At 40.3% G+C, this 21,005-nt stretch overlaps 1 non-coding gene across 1 annotated transcript; it reads left to right on the forward strand.

The window, feature by feature from the left end:
• The first annotated feature begins 11,585 nt into the window (after positions 1 to 11,585).
• LOC131903257 (U6 spliceosomal RNA) lies at positions 11,586 to 11,692 on the forward strand. The gene has a single exon (XR_009377490.1). It is a non-coding gene; the product is annotated as a U6 spliceosomal RNA (small nuclear RNA).
• Positions 11,693 to 21,005: the final 9,313 nt, after the last annotated feature.

The raw sequence follows: 21,005 nt of genomic DNA on the forward strand, positions 1-21,005 counted from the left end.
TTCACCTAACAAAAAATACCTATAATATGTAAAAGTCTCTGTAAGCATACACACTTAGAGTATAAATGAAAATTGCCGAACTGCACTGATGATTCTCCTCAGAAGAGCCAAAGATTTTCTAACAAAACGACCAAGACCAGGTATAAGAAGCCTGCTTTGAAGTTGTTGGTCACAGTTGTCCAAGAGACTCTCAAACATTGCAGGGTATTGCTGTTGTCTATGGTTGCCTCCCAGAGGCAGAAGTTGAGTCCCTAGTGTTGAAGTAGCCACACACTTGCAGATATCCTAGAGGACTCCAGATGTAACTGACCATAAAGCTCCCTGCCTGGGAACTAGCTTTCATGATACCAGAAGGTAACATGCAACCTTCCAAAGGAGGAAGCCAGCCAAGAGTCGCACCCAGCTATGACACCTATGAACCACAATGATCTGCATGGCATGATAGCCCTAAGGGTACAAGAGTGGCACACATAATTAGGTAGTGACCAGGAGCTAATTATATTAGGACCCTTTCAACAAGAGGAAAAACTTGCCTTGTATTGGAAACCTATCCTGTTTCCCCAGGGCTAGTAAAGGCATGGATCTTGGAAGAAAACCTACAACCAGTACTTTACGAAATCAGTAAGTCCTTACTGAATTCTAAATATTTATCCTAATTTCCAACAGACAATAGGAGACAGTATAGATAGAATGTAGCAGGCTGTAAATATACTTCCTGAGTCTTATCTAAACTCTGTTGGCATTATTTTCAGGAACAGAGACAAAAACACTAAAAGATAGAGAATGTGCTAGAATACCAAAGCTCCAAAATTCTGAAAACAATAAAACAAGAGGTATTAATTGTCATCATTTTTATAACAAATAAAAATGACTCAATAATGGTATGAAAACATTATCCATGATATGAATGAACAAGGACAGCATCATTCACATGCATAGTCAAATAAAATTTTATTTGACTCCATTATCAATTCTTCTGAAAAAAGCTTTCTCACACCTACACTAGGATAATCCTGGGGAGATTCTCCTCAGTGGAAGTCTCCAGAATTATCTCTAGTGAAACAGAATGTGGCAAAACTGATTTCATGTCCCACTTCCACATTCACTTGATCCCCTTTCCACTCCTTCACCAATGTCTCCACCATACCTGGACCCTTAGCTCCTGTCTCCTCTCTCCTTCCAGGCCACTTTGTTCTGCTGCACAGGTGACCAGATCTGGGTGGTCAGTTAGCTCTGCACATGGGAAAGAGATTGTTCAGGAAGCACCTGGATTTCTACCACAGGACTGTGCTCAGGAGATGAAGAAAAAAATAAATACAGGATTATAGAAATGATTCCCCAACTGTCCTGCAGGGTCAGAATACAGAAAACAATTAGAAAGCATTTTTAGTTATAGTAACTTGATTCCCACTTCCAGTCACAGCTCAGTCAAAACTCAGGGGCAGAAATGGAACTGAATGATTGGGAAGAGAATTTTATACATTATTGAAGTCTGAATTGATCATGGACCAATAGTGATGAAGCCTTACACCTCCCAAAAGAACACATATGCAGAAGAGAGAACATTTCATCAAATTTTTCTTTTTTCCTCAGAGGATTTCACTTTTTCTGTGGGATGTGAGACTCATCCACACAAAGCTCACAGACTTGCAGATGAGTTTGTGAAGAAATACTGAGGAGGAGCAGGGAGACTGCAAGCAAACAATTCTCAGTCACAGAACATCCAGTGTCAGCAAGTACAAAGCCCTCAGGGCAGGGTCCAGGCATGGCTACACTTCCCGGGAGAAGTCCCCAGTCTCACCACTGCCTGTCAACAGATCACAAAATAAAAACAACAGTTTGTGAATTGTCCTGTTGGTGCACAACTTTAATCCTAGCACTTGAGAGAAACAGGTGGGTAGAACTCTGTGTTCTCCAGTCCAAACTGATCTACATGGTGAGTTCAGGCCAGACAGAGCAACGCTGTGAGTTCAAACACCAGAACTAAAAAATCTAACAGTTTGGTCATGTGTCCACGGACAGAGTGCTTTTCTTGGACCAAGGAGACAAAAAAACTATTGTAGACATTTTTCTGATTTAAGTGAGTTATCATAATTATTCAAAAGATGCTTTCTAATATCATTCTGTACTATAATGCCTTTAATTATTTTGTTTTGTTTTGTTTTGTATCTTTCCCTGAAACAGTGTTTTTCTGTGTAGTGCTAGCTGTCCTTGAAGTCACTATGTACACCTTGCCAGCCTCCAACAGACTGCGATCCACCTGCCTCTGCCTTCTGAGGGATTAAAGGCCTGTGCCAAGAGGCCTGGCAGAGACACTTTTCAGACTGTTGTATTTACAACCCAGTGTGCATACATCTCAGAGGGAAAATTAATGGTGGATAAAAGTTTACTTTTAAATGTTAATGTTTACAAGCATATTGTGGAACTCGCAAAATACACACACACAGAGATATATATATACTTTAATATTCAATGAATTTGTTTTGTTTTGTTTTTCTTTCTTTTTTTTTTTTCTTTTTTCTTTTTTAGGTTTTCCGAGACAGGGTTTCTCTGTGTAGCTTTGCGCTTTTCCTGGACCTCGCTCTGTAGGCCAGGCTGGCCTCGAACTCACAAAGATCCGCCTGGCTCTGCCTCCCGAGTGCTGGGATTAAAGGCATGCGCCACCACCGCCCGGCTTGTTTTGTTTTTCGAGACAGGGTTTCTCTGTGTAGTTTTGCGCCTTTCCTGGAACTCGCTTTGTAGACCAGGCTGGCCTCGACTCACAGAGATCTGCCCTGCCTGCCTCTGCCTCATGAGTGCTGGGATTAAGGGCGTGGGCAGGCGTTCCTTTCATGACTATTATCTAAAAGCTCCCCGCGGATCCAAGCCTCCAGGTAAATACGCCACTCTCTTGAATAGGGAAGCGCTACAACACGGAAGTTAGTACGGATGATTGAAAATTTCAAGAGCTTTGTGGTTTCCACCATAGCAAAGAGAATCGTGTTTGCAAATCTCAACAGATAAATTCAAACATTCGATTAGATTATTCTTTTTTTTTTTTTTTTTTTTGGTTTTCCGAGAGGGTTTCTCTGTGTAGCTTTTGGGCCTTTCCTGGAACTCACTTGGTAGTCCAGGCTGGCCTCGAACTCACAGAGATCCGCCTGGCTCTGCCTCCCGAGTGCTGGGATTAAAGGCGTGCGCCACCACCGCCGATTAGATTATTCTTACAAGAATATTTCGGCAATCAGAAGATCAACTGAAAAAAACCTCAGGGCGTTGGTGGCGCACGCTTTTAATCCCAGCACTCGGGAGGCAGAGGCAGGCGGATCTCTGTGAGTTCGAGGCCAGCCTGCGCTACAGAGTGAGTTCCAGAAAAGGCGCAAAACTACACAGAGAAACCCTGTCTCGAAACCACCCCCCTCCCCGCAAAAAAAAAAAAAAAAAAAAAGAAAGAAAAAACTCAGGCTTATTCCATACGATCTAAAATACACCAAGGGAAAGACATCCACAGCAGAACTTCAGAGCCGGCTTCCTCATGAACGCAGAGAAACTGCTCGCATCCCAGTCCCTCCTCTCCCGTGTCCCAGCCCCGCAGCTCCTCTGACCTGGGAGGTTCCAGGGCCGCCGGGCTGCGGTTCCCGCCACTGCGCTGCTGACTGGTGACTTTCCCAGGCCGCCCCGCGGAGACTGCGGCTCCGGTGAGTTTCAGGTCCCGAATACCTGGCCGGGTCTTCCTCGTGCAGAGAACACGGGCTGTCCGAGTCCAACTGGGAATGGTGGAATTTCCTGTAAAGTCGCCAAATTCCTTGGAGCGACTCCTCCTGGATCCTCCCACTACACAACCTCCTTCCGGTCACGTACCTGCTCCTAAACCGCATACCCCGGGGCTCTTTTTGTTGATTAGTTTCCCAACTCCACCCTGCTGATTCTTTTCCCTTAAACTCCTCTGATTGACAGGTGTCTCCGCCCCATTGGGGACCTCTCCGTCCCACTCGGTCTCAGGCTGCCTTCCACACAGCTCCAGCTGTCAGGCTGCCCTGGACCCGCTCTGCACAGCCTCCCCACATGCTTGCTGCCAGCCTGGGCCAGAACTGCATCTAGGAGGACGCTGCACCCCGATTTCTGACCCCCACAGTGAGTCTGAACATTTCAGATAAAACACAGGCAGCCGAACCTCGACTTGATTACTTGACTTCTGGGCTACATACTTGTACCAATCGATCACATGCTAAATTCAGATGCCCACGTTCCATCGATAACACAAACATGACAAGTCAAAACCAAACACTGCAACTGTGACTTGGGGAGAGACATTTCAGGAACTTGGATTTTGAGAAGAAATAGGTGTCTCAAGAGGTCAGAGGTCAGCCCATTGCTAACACCCAAAAGCTGAGTTCATCCTGCGCTGTACTGCTCTCACCACTAGATGGTGGTCTTATAATTTTACTATCAAACAAGTGTTTCTTTTGTGACTCATGATAAAGATGCTTTTAGATAAAATATAGGAAAAAAAATTTAATACACTGCTGAATGCAGAGACTTTTGGTTCTCCCTGACGTAGGAAATGAGCAAGGAATGTGGTCTCACCTCTGAAAGGGCCAGTTACTCCTTCCCATCCATGGCTCTGAGAACTCTGAGAAAAAGGAGGAGGAAAGGAAAAAAGGAGAGAAAGAGGAGGAAGGGCTAAGACATGCCATTCTCTACACTCCACACAGCTGCTGTAATCAGTAACCAACAGCAGCTGTACTGACCTGCATGGACCTCACACTAGCCCACAATCAGTCTAGGAAAGGGAAAGGCTCACAGAGTCCACTCTTTAAATCTCAAATGTTGGCAATGGATGCACTATACCTTTGGTTGTAGTCCTCTGCTGAGTCCACCAGGCTTGTTCACATAGATCCAAGCCCACAGTCTGGCAGATGGCTTTGGTCAATCTCAGTGGGTCCCAAAGCAAAATGAATTAAGATAAACACAATAGACATTTGTTGGAATTGTGGACCAGGGTAGTAAAGAGGTAGGAAATGAGAATGGACAGTATTTGATACAGACACACACACACACACACACACACACACACACACACACACACTCATATGCACACACAGAGACTATATATGTACAGATAGATTTTATTATATATACATACACATATATATGTATTTATGGAATTTATATGAATGTCTTACGGCCCTCTGTCCAGCTAATCCAACAATGGCTAGCTGTGAACAGAAAGTCCCAAGAATCTAGTAGTCAGTCCACAAGGCTGGATGTCTCAGCTGGTCTTCAGTGTATGCTGGAATCCCAAAGTAGTAGGCTCCAATGCCAGTGAAAGAATGGATGAGCTAAAAAAAGTTAGGGCAAGCAGACAAGAAGCAAAAGCTTCATTCTTCCATCCTCTTTATAGGCCTCTAGCAATAGTTATGGCATAGTTTGTAGATGTCTTTTCCAGCCTCATGATCCATTTCAAAGGCATGTGTTCTCCCACCTCAAGATATGGATTACAGGCATTTGTCTTCTTACCTCAAAGGTCTGGATTAGAAGTGAATCCACACACTGCAAAACAAGCAAAAATAATCTCACAGGTGTGCCCTCCATTTCTGGATTGTAGTTCATTGCACAAGCAGTAAATTAGACAAGCAAGAGTAGCCATCACAAGTCCACCCCTTGTCAACTTGACACACAAGCATATCTGATCAATTTCCAAATGAAAATAATAATAGGTCCAGGGGCACATTCCATGCCCCTCTCTAACCCATCCCATCCCCAGCATCTGGTCAGCAGGCAAGTCTCCTGCTGCCAGGCTGCTCCATCCCCATCCCCCGAAGAGGCAGGAGAGGACCCCCGAAGCACAGATTCTAACTGCATGGATTGGAAGAAGAGTGACCACAGAGGGATAAGCACCATCTGCACCAATTGGAGGAATAATAAACACCTGTACCTATAATTATCCTAAACCTAGATGGGTAGACGGCAGTGTAAAAATATATTCCACAACATAAAGAACAATATGGCACCACCAGAACCTAGTGGTGCTACAACAGCAAGACCTGAACATCCCAATGCAGATGAAGCAGAAGAGAGAGTCCTTAAAATAACTTTATGAAGACGACAGAGGCCTGTAAAGAGGGAATGAAAAATTCCCTTAACGAAATGGAGGAAAAGACAAGCAAACAGTTGGAAGAAGTCAGTAAATCCCTTAAAGAAATCAAAGAAATCCAAGAAAAAAAAACAATCAAACAGCTGAAGGAAACAGTTCCAGACTTGAAAATTGAAATACAGGCAGTAAAACACAAACGAAGGAAATTCTCAAAATGGAAGGTCTGAGTAAGAAAACAAGAACTACAGATGCAGGCATAACCAACAAAATACAAGAGATGGAGAAGAGAATCTCAGGTGATAAATATAGGATGGAGGAAATAGATTCATCAGTTAATGAAAATGTCAAATCCCACAAATTCTTAACAGAAAACATCCAGGAAATCTGAGGCACCATGAAAAAAACCAAACCTAAGAATCAAAGGTATAGAAGAAGGAGAAGAATTCCAACTCAAAGGCACAGAAAATATATTCAACAAAATCATAGAGGAAAACTTTCCCAGCCTGAAGAAGGAAATGCCTATGAAGGTACAAGAAGTTTACACAGCACCAAATAGACTGGGGAAATAACTGAGGCTCAGACACAGCTCTGGCAGGCAATACGTGGACCTAGGAAAAGTCATAGGCTGACCTCACCCAGTGGGGCCTGCATCTAAGAGAAAATACCTGACATTCCAACATTGCATATTCCCCTAGACAAATGTCAGCCGCTCAGGGTCCTGAACCCTGGCAATTCCCTCATTCCAACCTTGGCTATGATAAAAACCCCATCCCGCCTGAGCTTGGGGCTCTCTGCTCTCACCGCTGCATCGGACAGCGAGACCAAGCTCAAGCTTGAAATGAAAGGCTCTTTGCTTTTACATATAGGATTCGGTCTCTGTGGTGGTCTTTTGGGGGTCCCCGAGATCTGGGCATAACAGTATGATGAACATATTTTAATTTTCCAAAATCTACTAAGTGAAATACATCCACTTGCTAAATTTTCATTCCTTTGTGTACCTTTAGGATTAGTTCCTGTAGGCAAAGGAACTTGATTCTAAAAAGAACAAGTAGGACGGTTTTTTATGATTTCCTTAGCCTGTCACTTTCCTTTTTAATTCTTTCCAATACCTTTCCCAGGAACAGATCCTATTTTTAATATCATTTTACAAGCTGTTTCTGAGGTTGTAGGAGTATTAATTTGAGCTCCCCATTGTTGTAACAAGTCTCTCCCCCATAAATTCATGGCTATATCAGGCACAGAAGGCTTTACTATCCCTTCCTGTTCTTCTGTCCCTATACATTTAATCCACTCTACACTCAAGTTGTTTTTTTTTTTTTTTTTTTTTTTTATATAATTTATTTAACTTTATTTAATGTGCATTGGTGTGAAGATGTCAGATCCCAGGGAACTGGAGTTACAGACAGTTGTGAGCTGCCATGTGGGTGCTGGGAATTGAACCTGGGTCCTCTGGAAGAGTAGTCAGTGCTCTTAACTGCTGAGCCATCTCTCCAGCCCCTACACTCAAGTTTTACTTGAGATAAAGTTCCAATGTCCACAAACTGAGCGGAAACTTCTTGTAAAGGCCAGATGGGACCCCAGGATTCTTGTGAAATGATAGTTATATCAGTATCAGAACCCAGTAATCCTTCTATCTCAATCCCATTTAATTTTACTTTTAATTTAGGCCATTCACCATTGATAACTGTTTGCCAAAACACCTTTTTCCCTGTACTTTCAAAGCCTCCTGTCCTACTCACTAGAGCTGTTCTGCCTTCAAGATATGGAAGCAATACTAATTGAGCAATTTTATCACCAGCTTCTATTTCCATGGTCCTTTTTACATATGCCATCTATAAAAGCATTAAAGACAATCTCTATAGAATTTTAAGAGGTATCTTTAGGTAATACTCTGGAGTATTTTTATAAAATCTTAAAAAGAGGATTTTTTTTATAGATCCCAAATAACATGTTAACGCAACTTGCCAATTATTAACAGTGTGGATCAAACAACTTATCTGTATTTTATTTAGTGGAAAAATAGTTTTGTTAGCTCTTTAGCATTAAGATTATTTTCTATGAGTTTTTATCCTAGCAACCACAATATTTAATAAGCTAACAACTCAATCTGTTTCAGGTGTTACATTTTTAAGAATTTAACCAAGAATTTCTAGAAAGCAACTTAAAGAGAAGAGCCAAATTCTCAGTAATGATAAACTGATAAGAGCATACCCAATATATAGTTTAAAATTATAAATCCTGTTCATTTAGTTTATCTACCATGAGAATCAAACATTTATTAGACAATCAAAAGAAGAGAACATCCTCTATATAAGGAATGATTAATATCTCTGGGAATTCAAACAGCATCAACTTAGCATTCCATGTCCTGACCGCAACCATTCTTCACTAGAATTGGGGCCCCTTTAAACATCCTCTTTCTCCCAAGAGGGGACTACTGATAAGGAGTCATTCCCATCATTAGGGAAAAACAGAAAACATTTCCCACGAAGGGATCTTTAATACTGAGTTATTCCCACTCTGAGGGAAAAATAAAAGATTTTAAACCAAAGTTAAGCAAACAGACAACAAAATTCTTTTTTTTTTTTGGTTTTTCGAGGCAGGGTTTCCTCTGTGTAGCTTTGCGCCTTTCCTGGGACTCACTTGGTAGCCCAGGCTGGCCTCGAACTCACAGAGATCCGCTTGGCTCTGCCTCCCGAGTGCTGGGATTAAAGGCGTGCGCCACCACCGCCTGGCACAGACAACAAAATTCTAAGCTCTGGGTTTGTTCAGCCAGCAGCAGTGAGGCCCGCCCACTGATTCTTTGTAATTCAGATGCTGCTGCTCTGTGCTGGCAGGCAGAAAGAGCTCAGAGTTTTAGCTATCCTCAGTTTTGTTTTGCTTTTTATTCAAAAGAGATTTTTTTCTTTCTCTATTTTTACTGTGAAGAGGCTTTTTCCCCCTTTGTTTTTCCTTTATAGGGCCTTTTAATCTTTGGGTGTAGCATGAATCTTAAAAGTTCTTATTAATAAAATCAAACCTGAGGCCAGTTATTGGGGTGAATACTGGAAGATCAGAGAAGCAGAACAAACCACAGCCATCTCACCTTGCCAGTTCCTCAGCTGATCCTGTTTCCTCAGACTGGAAACCTTTGAGTCCTCATCCAGAATGAATCTCAGCTGAACTGCTGCTAAAAGCCTAAAAGCTTAACCAGCCAAAAGCTTCTAGTTCTGGGTTTTCATGCCTTATATACCTTTCTGCTTTCTGACATCACTTCCTGGGATTAAAGGCGTGAGTCACCATGCTTGGCTGTTTCCAGTGTGGCCGTAAAGTCACAGAGATCCAGATGAATCTCTGCCTCCCAAGTGATAGGATTAAAGGAGTGTGTGCCTCCGTTTTCTGGTCTCTATGTCTATCTAGTGGCTGATCTATCCTCTGACACCAGATAAGTTTATTAGGGTGCACAATATTTTGGGGAACACAATACCACCACATTTAGGCCTAGTTTTGATATTTTTCCCCTTTTTACCGGGAAAATCTTTTTTTCTTGATTAAGCATTTATTCCTTTTCCATCGAGAAATTTCCTTTCCTTTCCTTCCATCTTTTCTATTGGGAAGATTTCCTTTTTTATTTTTTGTCTTTCCCTTTTCTCTATTTGGAAACGTCTTTTTCCTTGGTTTATTTCCTGTCTCAAGAGCCATTCTATTTCTATCTTTAAAAATTCTGCAGTTAGCCGGGCGGTGGTGGCACACGCCTTTAATCCCAGTACTTGGGAGGCAGAGCCAGGCTGATCTCTGTGAGTTCAAGGCCAGCCTGGGCTACCAAGTGAGTTCCAGGAAAGGCGCAAAGCTACACAGAGAAACCCTGTCTCGAAAAACCAAAATAAATAAATAAATAAATAAATAAATAAATAAATAAATAAATAAAATCTGCAGTTACTGCTTTTTCTTTTGACAAGCATTTTAGCAACTGTATATTTTGTTGCTCTGTTGTATCTATTTCGTGAAACCCCCAGAGACCACCAGGGAGTGGGTTTCTAGCGCAAGCACATAAGGGTCCTTTTATTCAGGTTCAATCTGGGCCACTGCATGGCAGGTGGAAGGAAATGTGGCTGTGGCCATGAGCCCAGGTGTAGAGAGTTTTTATAGGGAAAAAACACAAACCAGGAATTGGCAATTTGGGATTGGGTAGAAGGGATATGAGACAAGGTGATTTCTTTGAAACTATTGGTATAGACTTGGGGCATGAAACCACATTTGAAACCATTGGGTTAGACTTTTGGCAGGGAACCAAAACCCACTGAACAGGATTATCTGGACTGCTCAGCAGGATTATCTAGATATCCATCACTGTTCTCTTGCTTATTCACTAGCCCACCCTAGTTGTGGCTACTCTTTCCATTCCACTCCAGGGAAATCTCATTTTTTCCAGACAGGTGATCATGCCTACCTTGTATACATAATACATATGTTCTTTGAAGCAGCCCATGATCCATGCTAGAACTTTTAGCGAAAATACAGATGTCTAAGACAGTACTGCACTCAGTAAATGAAAACACAAAGCAGAAGAATTTAGGCAAGATTTCTCAATTGATATTTCTTGTCAAATTCTTCAGTGTATTTAGTACTTTCAGTTTGTATATCTTGAATTTTTCTCACAAATAAAACCATGTCAATTGCAATAATGGACACAGAGCTTTAATATATGAGTGGAAATATTATATGCTACTGAGTTTATGGATGAATCTTGGAACCAAAATGAAGGTAGGATGACATCCCTGAAATGGAAAATGGAAAGAGAAAAACTAAATAGCATGAAAAACTTCTTTCCTACTACTAAACTTTGTCTTGTCTCCTGTTGATTTTTTTCAGGACAGCCTAACAGATTTTACATCTCATAAAGTCAGAGAAAATAAAAGATGGGTTAAGAATTTTACAAGCAAAGTATTCTCACCCATGAAGACCAGGTTGTTGTAATTCTCCAACATCACGTCAATGTACAAAGCTCTCTGAGCAGGGTCCAGGCATTCCCACTCCTCCTGGGGGAAGTCCACAGCTACATCCCTGAATGTCAACAGACCCTGAAACAAAAGTATGGTTTGATCATGTGCTACCTGGATGTGCTTTCCCAGATATAAGGAGATGGAATGTAGATGAGTGAAGATAATTACTCAAAAAGATGATTTCCAATACAGTCACATTCTATCATGAATATTCTCACTCTGTGAAAACAGGATGAAACAATAGTCTTATAAGCAGTATACATGAAACAAGAAATATATTTAATGTCTGGACACGGTTACCCCCTATCTGTTATGGATGCTGTGTTATATCACACAGGATCACAGCAGACATGTCTCAGAAGGAAAATTCATCATGAGGAAATGTGTTTTAAATGTTGTGCCTGTAGATCATGCTAAAACACTGACAAATCAATCCTCTGTGTACTGGGGTCTTACTGGGGTCTAACAGGCTCAGTTGGGATGTTTAGACTCTAGGTCCAATGCCACCATTAAAGATCAAAGAGGTAGTGCTCGCTTCGGCAGCACATATACTAAAATTGGAACGATACAGAGAAGATTAGCATGGCCCCTGCGCAAGGATGACACGCAAATTCGTGAAGCGTTCCATATTTTTAAAAAAAAAAAAAAAAAAAAGATCAAAGAGGTAGGTATCAGAATATTTGACTGATTTTGTAGACAAAGAGTTTTATTTTTTTTCCACAGTAGCAAAGATTGTAATACCACTACATACTGTCATTTTAAACATTACTATATAAGATAAAAAAATCTAAGGAATTAATTTTTTATGTGTTTTTAGACTTCCCTCTATTTTTATTACTCTTTTTTTGATTGTTTGTTTGTTTTTTGAGACAGGGTTTCTCTGTGTAGTTTTGCGCCTCTCCTGGAACTCACTCTGTAGCCCAGGCTGGCCTCGAACTCACAGAGATCCACCTGCCTCTGCCTCCCGAGTGCTGGGATTAAAGGTGTGCACCACCACTGCCTGGCAATTTTTACTACTCTTTGAGAGTAAAATAAAAATATTCTTCAGAACTTCTGAAATTGTTATTTGTCTCTGTTGGCTTGTAAATTCATAGTCTTGGGGAAATTTTGAATTCTATCAAAAATGGCTGAGGCAGATTTTTCTGTTTGTAGTGGCCCAAATATTCACATAAATTAATTCTGTAGATTTCTTATCTTATATGTTAGTGTTAAAATTACTGCCTTACTCCAGGCAGAACGGCTGTCATCAACTAACATGACAACAAACGTTCAAAATGAAGACAAATGGAAGAGAAATGGAGAAATGGAGAGAATGGAAACTTTATTCACTGTTGATGGAGGGAAGGGTGCAAAATAATACAGCCAATGTGGGAATCAGTTTGGAAATTACTGAAAAAATTGAAGAGAAAAATAACACACGACCAATTGTTTCACTCTTGCCCATAAAACAAGAGAACAACACACCCTTCTACAGTGATATTTTACTCCATGTCACTGTTGTTTTAATCACCAAAGGAAAAGTACTGGAATCAAAATAATTATATATGAACAGATGAATGGATAATTAAAATTGTATAAAATGGATAACAATTCATCTGTAGAGAAAAATAAAATAAAAATTTGCTGGAAGAATGGATGGACTCAAAATGTATAATATGAAGTGTAGTGATACACTTTTAGAAAGAAGACACCATGCTTTTGCTCATATGGAGAATCTACCCAATATTATATGTATATAGAAAAAATATATATGTGAGTACAGTATAATATGGAGAAAAGAAAACAGAAAAGGTTAAATTATCAGGGACTTGAATATAGGTAATGAACACTAGTTACAAAAAAGGATATAAAGATAAGTGCTTTTCTAGTTCTAATTCTGTCATAGGTTTTTGGGGTCTTGGTGGTGTAAGTAAATCAAAATGTATTCAAATATGAAAATATAAGATCCCATGTGAGGCTCCAGAGCTTCTGTTTCCTATGAGAACTCTAACTGTGTAAAAGGACATGAGTTGTATAGTCTTTGGGTCTGCTTAATTTCAGTGTGTGATTTTGTTTTTTGGTCTGTTTGCAGAATTGTTCATAATAAAATTTTTAAAAATCATCAAAAGCAGAAATTTAAAGGCTCTTAATATATCAAAGCATAACATTTTTAGATAGAGTGAAAAGGACCACTGATCTGCAATATGTTTACTGGAGAATCAGCCATTTCTTACGGTTTCTTCCCTTTGAGTTAATCTTTCAGGAACAATGAGTAGATGGTTGCTTTCCATTCAAATCAAAGGGGAAAAAAAGGAAAAGCAAAAATTAATAGTGAAAGCTGTTAAAGAATACTGCCGAGCCACATGGAAAGATGCAAGCAACAATATTCTACTAGGTGTCTAGTCAATGATCCCAAAGACAGGAGAGCATGTGAAGAAGAACGCCATGCACAAAAAAAAAAAAAACTAGCTACACTGAAAATCAAAATAGAGAATACTCAATTAAATGAACAAATCCTCAAGTTAAATAAATTAGACACATGACCCAGCTATTTCATTCCTGGGGGTATGCTCAAAGGATTCAACATCCTAACTTCAAAGATATTTGCTCACCCATGTTTATTGCTGCTCTATTCACAATAGATATAAAATGGAAACAACCTAAATATCATTCAACTGACAAATGGATAGTGCAAATGTGGTACATATACACTATGGAATACTATTTAGCTGTAAAGAAAGTTGAAATCATGAGGTATGCAGGTAAACCAACAGACTTAGAAAGGATCATATTGTGTGAGGTAACCCAGACACAGAGACAGACAATGCCTGTTCTCTCTCATAGAAAGTTGCAGCTTCAGAACTTCAGATATGAGTATGCAACGTGGAACAATTTATCACTCAAAGAAAATGTTAAATCCAAGAGATTCTCAACACAAAACATCCAAGAAATCTGGGACACCATGAAATGACAAAACCTAAGAATAATAGGGATAGAAAAAGGTGAAGAATTCCAGGTCAAAGGCACAGAAAATACATTCAACAAAATCATTGAAGAAAACTTTCCTAAACTTAAGAAGGACTTGACTATGAAGGTACAACAACCTTACAGAACACCAAATAGACTGGACCAAAAAAAAAAAGTCCCCTCAACACATAATAATCAAAATACTAAATGCACAGAATAAAGAAAGACTGTTAAGAGCTGCAAAGGAAAAAGGCCAAATAACATATGAAGACAGACCCATTAGAATTACACCTGACTTTTCAATGGAGACTGTGAAAGTCAGAAGGTTCTGGACAGATGTTTTGCACACACTAAAATGTGATATTTCGCTCATGCTCTAACAAATAAAGCTTGCCTTCAGGTCAGAGGGTGGAGCTAGCCACTAATTAACCACAGAGGCCAGGCAGTGGTGGCACATACCTTTGAACCCATCACTTGGGATCTCATGCCTTTGATTCTAGCACTTGGGATCTAATACCTTTGATCCTATCACTTGAGATCTCATGCCTTTGGTCCCAGTACTTGGGAGGCACATGCCTTTAATCCCAGCACTAGGGAGGTGGACACAGGAATATAACTGTGTAGAGACAGGATCTTGCCCCTTCTGACTGAGGATTCGATAGGTAAGATATCTCTCTAGTGGCTGGATCCTTTACTTCTCTGATCTTTGAGCACTTACTCCAATATATGACTCCAGGTTTTATTATTAAGACCAATTAGAATTTGTGCAACATCTGGCATCCAACTTTGGGCCAGGAACTCCCAAATAAACTGCTTGGCTCTGGAGTTGCAGACACTGACATACACTGGAGCTCCACGCAGGGGCTCCTGCAGGAGTCACTGCTTTGCTGGTTGGTTCTTCTCTCTTTTTTTCCCCAAAGCCTCTGAGCAAGTTTGGGATTTTTCTGTTAGAGCCTCTCTGCAGCAAACTCCACAGGCATTTGGGCTCCACATGCCACAGGAGTTAGCCTCTTTTGCATGTTACCCCATGAAGATGGTTGTCTTTTTTTTTTTTTTTTTTTTTTTCGGTTTTTCGAGACAGGGTTTCTCTGTGTAGCTTTGCGCCTTTCCTGGAACTCACTTGGTAGCCCAGGCTGGCCTCGAACTCACAGAGATCCGCCTGGCTCTGCCTCCCGAGTGCTGGGATTAAAGGCGTGCGCCACCACCGCCCGGCTTAAGATGGTTGTCTTTTTGGCTTCTTCTCTCCTAGTGGGTTGCAGGCTTTCCCTGGACCCCCTTCTCTGGCTGCTACCTAACTATGTAGCTGCCTTGAAACCCTCTCAGGCTTCTACTGTTCTATGCAGAAGAAGTCAGCTTCATATTTCACCTTCATCTGAATCACCCTCATCAGCAGATTTGGTAAGACAATTGAGAATTCTTTAAGAGAGTAATTAGTTAAAAGAGAGAGTTTTCCCCACATTAAAAAAATGAAAAATACTATTACAATGGAGAGAGTTAGGTCTCTGTATGATAATGCACTGGCCATTTTGAAAGTGGAGCAATTAAATGAGAGGATGAGTAATTTAGATGGGGTTTATGTAATGTCAAATGTAAGCATTATCAATTTTTTTTTCTTTTTCCCTTGTTTTTGTTTTTTGTTTTTTGTTTTTCGAGACAGGGTTTCTCTGTAGTTTTGCGCCTTTCCTGGAACTCACTTTGTAGACCAGGGTGGCCTCAAACTCACAGAGATCCACCTGCCTCTGCCTCCCGAGTGCTGGGATTAAAGGCGTGCGCCACCACCACCTGGCTAGAATTATCAATTTTATCACTTTTATTTTATCACTGAAATGTTGGTTAATATGAGTGCTAAGATATAATTTTTAGAAAAAACTTATTAAAACAGTTCATAGAGATATTCAGACCCAGACACAGGAATTTAAAGGAGAACCAATATCAGCATTGCATTATAAGGTAAGAGAGAAACAGCCTAAGGTTTTCAAACAACCAACTGTAATTTACCCAGTAACCTTACAGGAATTGCCAAATGACAGGTATCCCCAAGGCTCTGTAAGAGTTGAATGGACTCCTGTGGAAATGTTAGATTTAAGTAGATTCAAGGAAGCAATAGTCTCATATGACATGCATTCACCTTTTGTGAAGCTGATATTAAACTCATGGTCAACTTGTAATAGCATTATCCCTCAAGACAGAAGAGAATTGGTTGCAACAGTGAGCCTGGTCCTCACTTACAATGGAGGACCTGGTGTACAAATGAGGTTAAGACTATTGAACAATGAAGTGTGGCTGGAGGTGTGGAAATCTCCCAACTTCTTGGAGAGGGAGATTATGCTGATGTATGATGGACAATCTATATATGATGACCACACTGGCTCTATGCCCTGCTGCAGCTTTGAATGCTTGGGTCAGAATTGAAGAAGTAGAAAAGAAAATTGAGCCATTTACTAAAATATACATGGTTCAAAAGAAATCTTCACTGATAACTTGAAAAGATTGACTTCAGCAGTAAATAGAATGATAACAAATTCAGAAATATTAATTGAATCTATGGCTTTTGAAAATGGTAATGCACAACGCAAAAGGGTAATTAGGCCATTAAAGGCAAGATCAGCACCCTTAGAGGAATAGATCTGAGATACAATCAATACGAATCTCATATCCATGATGATGCTTAGATAGAAGAGGTGATTTCCAGAGGTTTGAAGAAAAATCAAAATATCAAGTGTTTCAATGCAGTAAACATGGTCACCTAATAAAAGATTGTAAACATGGTGTTCCTAGAAACAGTGTTTTTTCAAACCATAATCCAAACAGAATGCTCCTCCTATCTAAATTATACAGAAGTTATGGCAAGGACAGGCATTGGACCAATGAATGTAGATCAACAAAGGACAGTCGAGGTAAACTTTCAACAATTGGTAAATGCCTCGAGTGGCCAGGGAGAGGCCCCCATTCCAAATTCGGTTCAATCATTTCCTGTCATCATGGAGAAAACTAAAGCAATTAAAGAACTTAATATGTCAATTCTGATGGTATCCACAGCTTTTTTTCTTCTGTGGAAACAAAAGCTAAACCCCTTCCCCAATGTACCACATATCCTGGTTTCTGTTCTGAGATAATCACATCTTTAAAGTATACAGGCTGATTTAATTCAGTACTTTTTTCTATTATCCAAGGTCCCTCAGCAGCTGTCATTCCTTTCTCATTAGCATTTAGAAAATTCAAAGTTAATAAAGCATTATGCAATCTGTATCTTGGGGGTCTTGATTATTCATTTTTGTTTATTAAGCATATCTTTTAGAGTTTGATTTGATTTTTCCAAATCTAAACATCCAGTTACTACTCTGTCCATAATGCTGGATATTTTAGGTGATCTTCAGTATATACTGGAATCCCAAAGAAGTAGGCTTCATTGCCAGTGAAGGCATAGATGTACTAGCAAGGAAATGAGCCCACAAGCAAGCACAGATCAAAAGCTTCATTCTTCCCTGTCCTTATATAGGCTTCCAGGAGAAGATGTGTCCTAGATTAAATGTGTGACTTTCAGCCTCAAGATCTTTTTGAAAGTTGTGTGTTTTTCAGCCTTAAAGGTCTAGACTACAAGTAGATTCACCCCCCTTTTAAACCAAGCAAAAATAATCTCTCACAGACTTGCCCTCCATTTCTGAATTGTAGTTCATTCCAGATATAGTCAATTTGACAAGTAAGAGTAGCTAGCCATCATTCCTAGTAATGCCAGAAACGACATCTCTAAAATCTCGCCAACATGCCCAGATAATGTGAGCAAAGCAACAACAAGTACAATGGAAATACCAAAGTGGATGGGAAAAACCCACAAGGTCTCAACCCTACACAGAGAACTACAGGCAACTGGAAGATGCTGGGAGAAGGAGACATGGTCTCCCCTCAGGAAGAGCAGGGAAATTGGTTATCCAATATCACATGGTCAACCTTGAAAGCATACACACAAGCAACATGAGAAGGTTATATTTAGGAATATGTATTTTTCTTCTTTCTTTGCTTGTTTTTGTTTTAGAGACCATGTTTCTCTGTGTTGTGCTGGCTGCCATAGAACTAGGTCTGTAGACAAGTCTTGTCATGGACTCAGAGATCTGCCTGCCCTCCTCCCAAGTGCTGGGATAAAGGTATGTGCCGTGACAGCCCAACAGGAATATATATGTATATGGATATACACATATGTATGTAATAACAGTTACTGAAATAAGCAGCCATGGATTTAAAAGAGAGCACAGAAGGGTATTGAGGAGGATTTTGCAGTAGGAAAGGGAAAGGAGATATGTTATATTATAACCTCAAAAAATTTAAAGTAAAAAAAAAGCAAAACAAAAAGAAAACAAAGGAAAAAACAACTACAAACCCAAAGTGACACTAAAACAAACAAAAAAGTGAATATACCTAACAGGGAAAATGCAGACTAGGACTCTTTTAGACCTCCATGTTGTTGTAGCTACAGTGGCCATCAACAGGAATAGAAACAACTAATGTTGGCATCAATGTGAGGGAAGGGGGTAAAACACTGCTGTGGGAGTGAGAACTAAAGAATCGACATTTGAAACAAGTGTATATGTTCTCAAATAAATGAATAATTAAAATGAAAGAAAAAAACAACAACACACAACTCCTGTGTGAGCCAATTACTGATCCATGGCACTATTCCTGTGGAAACAATGACGAACATCTACTTACCACAGATAAGGAAGATATGACAAATGAACACTAGGAAACCAATGAAGTTGAACTTGAAGTAGTGAGGTTTTTTTTTTTTAAAGGGTATTTTGTCTGCATGTATGACTGCATGCAGTGTGTGTTCCTTGTGTTTGATGAGGAGAGACAAGGTCATTGGATGCCCTGGAGTGAGGTTACATATTGAATGCCCATGTAAACATGGTGGGATTTCAAAATGAGTCTTTGGAAATGCAGGCACTACTCTTACCCACTAAGTCATCTCTAAAGCCAAGTGGACCAATGTGATTTTTTGGAGTAACTTATAAGAGTGTGGGTGAGTGGTTACTTACAGAAGCACAAAGGGCTCAGCGGAAGCTGCATCATCCTGTGAGGGTGATGGCTAATGAAGCTGGGAACCTGGGGATCACTGCACAGCTTGCAGGCAGCTCAAGGGAGGTTGGAAGTGTCTCTCAAGCCACTCACTACCTCTTTGAGGCAGCTTCTTTTGTCTTGTCTGGTCCAGTGAACTTGACCTGTGTCTGCTCTATGGCTGGTCTGAGCATCTTCTGTGCAACTCAGCTTGTCTGACAGTGTCAGCAGTCCTTACCGATTATATATGCTTGATGCTAGAGGGCACTAGTGAATCTTGCCAGTTTCTGTGACTTTTCATAGCTATTAAGTTTTTTATTCCTGGGCTGTAAGAGCTTCTCTCTAGGACTGAATGTATCAACCTCACTTAGAACAGTGTCTTTCAAATCTTGTCTCATGATCCCTTTGGGGTCTCAAATCAGGTATCCTGCATATATTTACATTATAATTTGTAACAGCAGCAAGATTACTGCTATGAAATAACAACAAAATAATTATATGGATGGGGCACACCATAACATGAGGAACTGTATTAAATGTCTGCAGTATCAGCAAGCAGGAAAACCCTGCCTCAGAGCATCTCATTCCCCATTCCTTTACCTCTCTTTTCATGCCCTGTGTTTTAAAGAGATTCCTCCAAGATGGAAGGATTTAATGTCAGAGGAAACTGAAACACAATACCCATTCATGGCATGAACTTAAAAGACTTGCCATTTTACCAATGAATACATCGAGTTCACTGATGCTTTATTCACTGTATGTAGGAAATGGAATTAACTTTGGATTTCCATTAACTGAAATATAGGTAAGTGAAAACATGATACTTATATATATAAAACCCAGAATATTATTCAGGTATAAATAAAAATAAGAGTGTGAAATCTATATGTACAGGTAAATAAATAGAAATTATGATGAGTTCAGTTATCTAGGCCCCAAAACTCAAACATCACATATTCTCTCACATCTGTGTGTCTAAGCTACAAACTTGGTTTTGTATGTTCAAGTAAGATGACATGTAGAAGCCAGGGATCTAGAAGTAGACCGTTAGTGGGGAGATGGAGGAAGAGAGGATAGATAGCAGAATACAGGTGATAGGAAATTAGAGGGTGGGAATCCTGGGGGCAGGATGGCTCAAATATGTAGTGGAGAGGGGGCTGCTGAAAGATCAACTCAAATGAGATGTCTGTGAAGAAGGTACATGAGAATCTATCATTTTGCAACCCAAGTAAAAAAAATACCATGAAAGGATAGTAGAACACATGTTATAAAAGAATGGGGCATTGGATGTGTGCCAAATGCTTAACTGGGAATGGGGCAGGGAGAAGGGGTGAAGAGTGGGTGGGTCAACCAAAAGTAAAGATTTATGAAGAAGCCATAAAAAAATCCCCTATTATTGCATGACTCCTAATTGGGTTTATAATAAAAACCTGGAGCCAGATATCAGGGTGAAAGCTGAAAGATCAGAGAAGCAGAGCAAGTCACAGCCACCACTTTTTACCTCACCTACTCCTCAGCCTGAAAGAGAGTGAGTTCCTTCTCCTCTTGCCTTATATTCCTTTCTCTGCCCAGCCATACCACTTCCTGTCTCAACCTTCCTAGTGCTGGGATTAAAGATGTGTGGTCCCAAGCGCTGAAGGTGTGTGTCACCACTGCCTGGCTCTGTTTCTCTTTTAGACTTCCTTGATGTCATGTAGCCCAGTGTGGCCTTGAACTCAGAAATCCATATGGATCTCTGGCTCTGCCTCCTGCGTTCTAGGATTAACAGTGTGTGCCACCACTGCCTGACCTCTATGGCTAAATCTGTGGCTAGCTCTATCCTCTGACCTTCAGGCAAGATTTATTTCCTAGATTACAAAGAATATATCACCACACCCTATCTTACAAATTAAAAGTAAGCTTTGAACAAAGGTGTCCCACATGGGTAAATAATGCTGCTCCCAGTCACT

The sequence above is a fragment of the Peromyscus eremicus genome, chromosome 1 (assembly GCF_949786415.1).
Source record: "Peromyscus eremicus chromosome 1, PerEre_H2_v1, whole genome shotgun sequence".
In the NCBI taxonomy this organism is placed as follows: Eukaryota; Metazoa; Chordata; class Mammalia; order Rodentia; family Cricetidae; genus Peromyscus; species Peromyscus eremicus.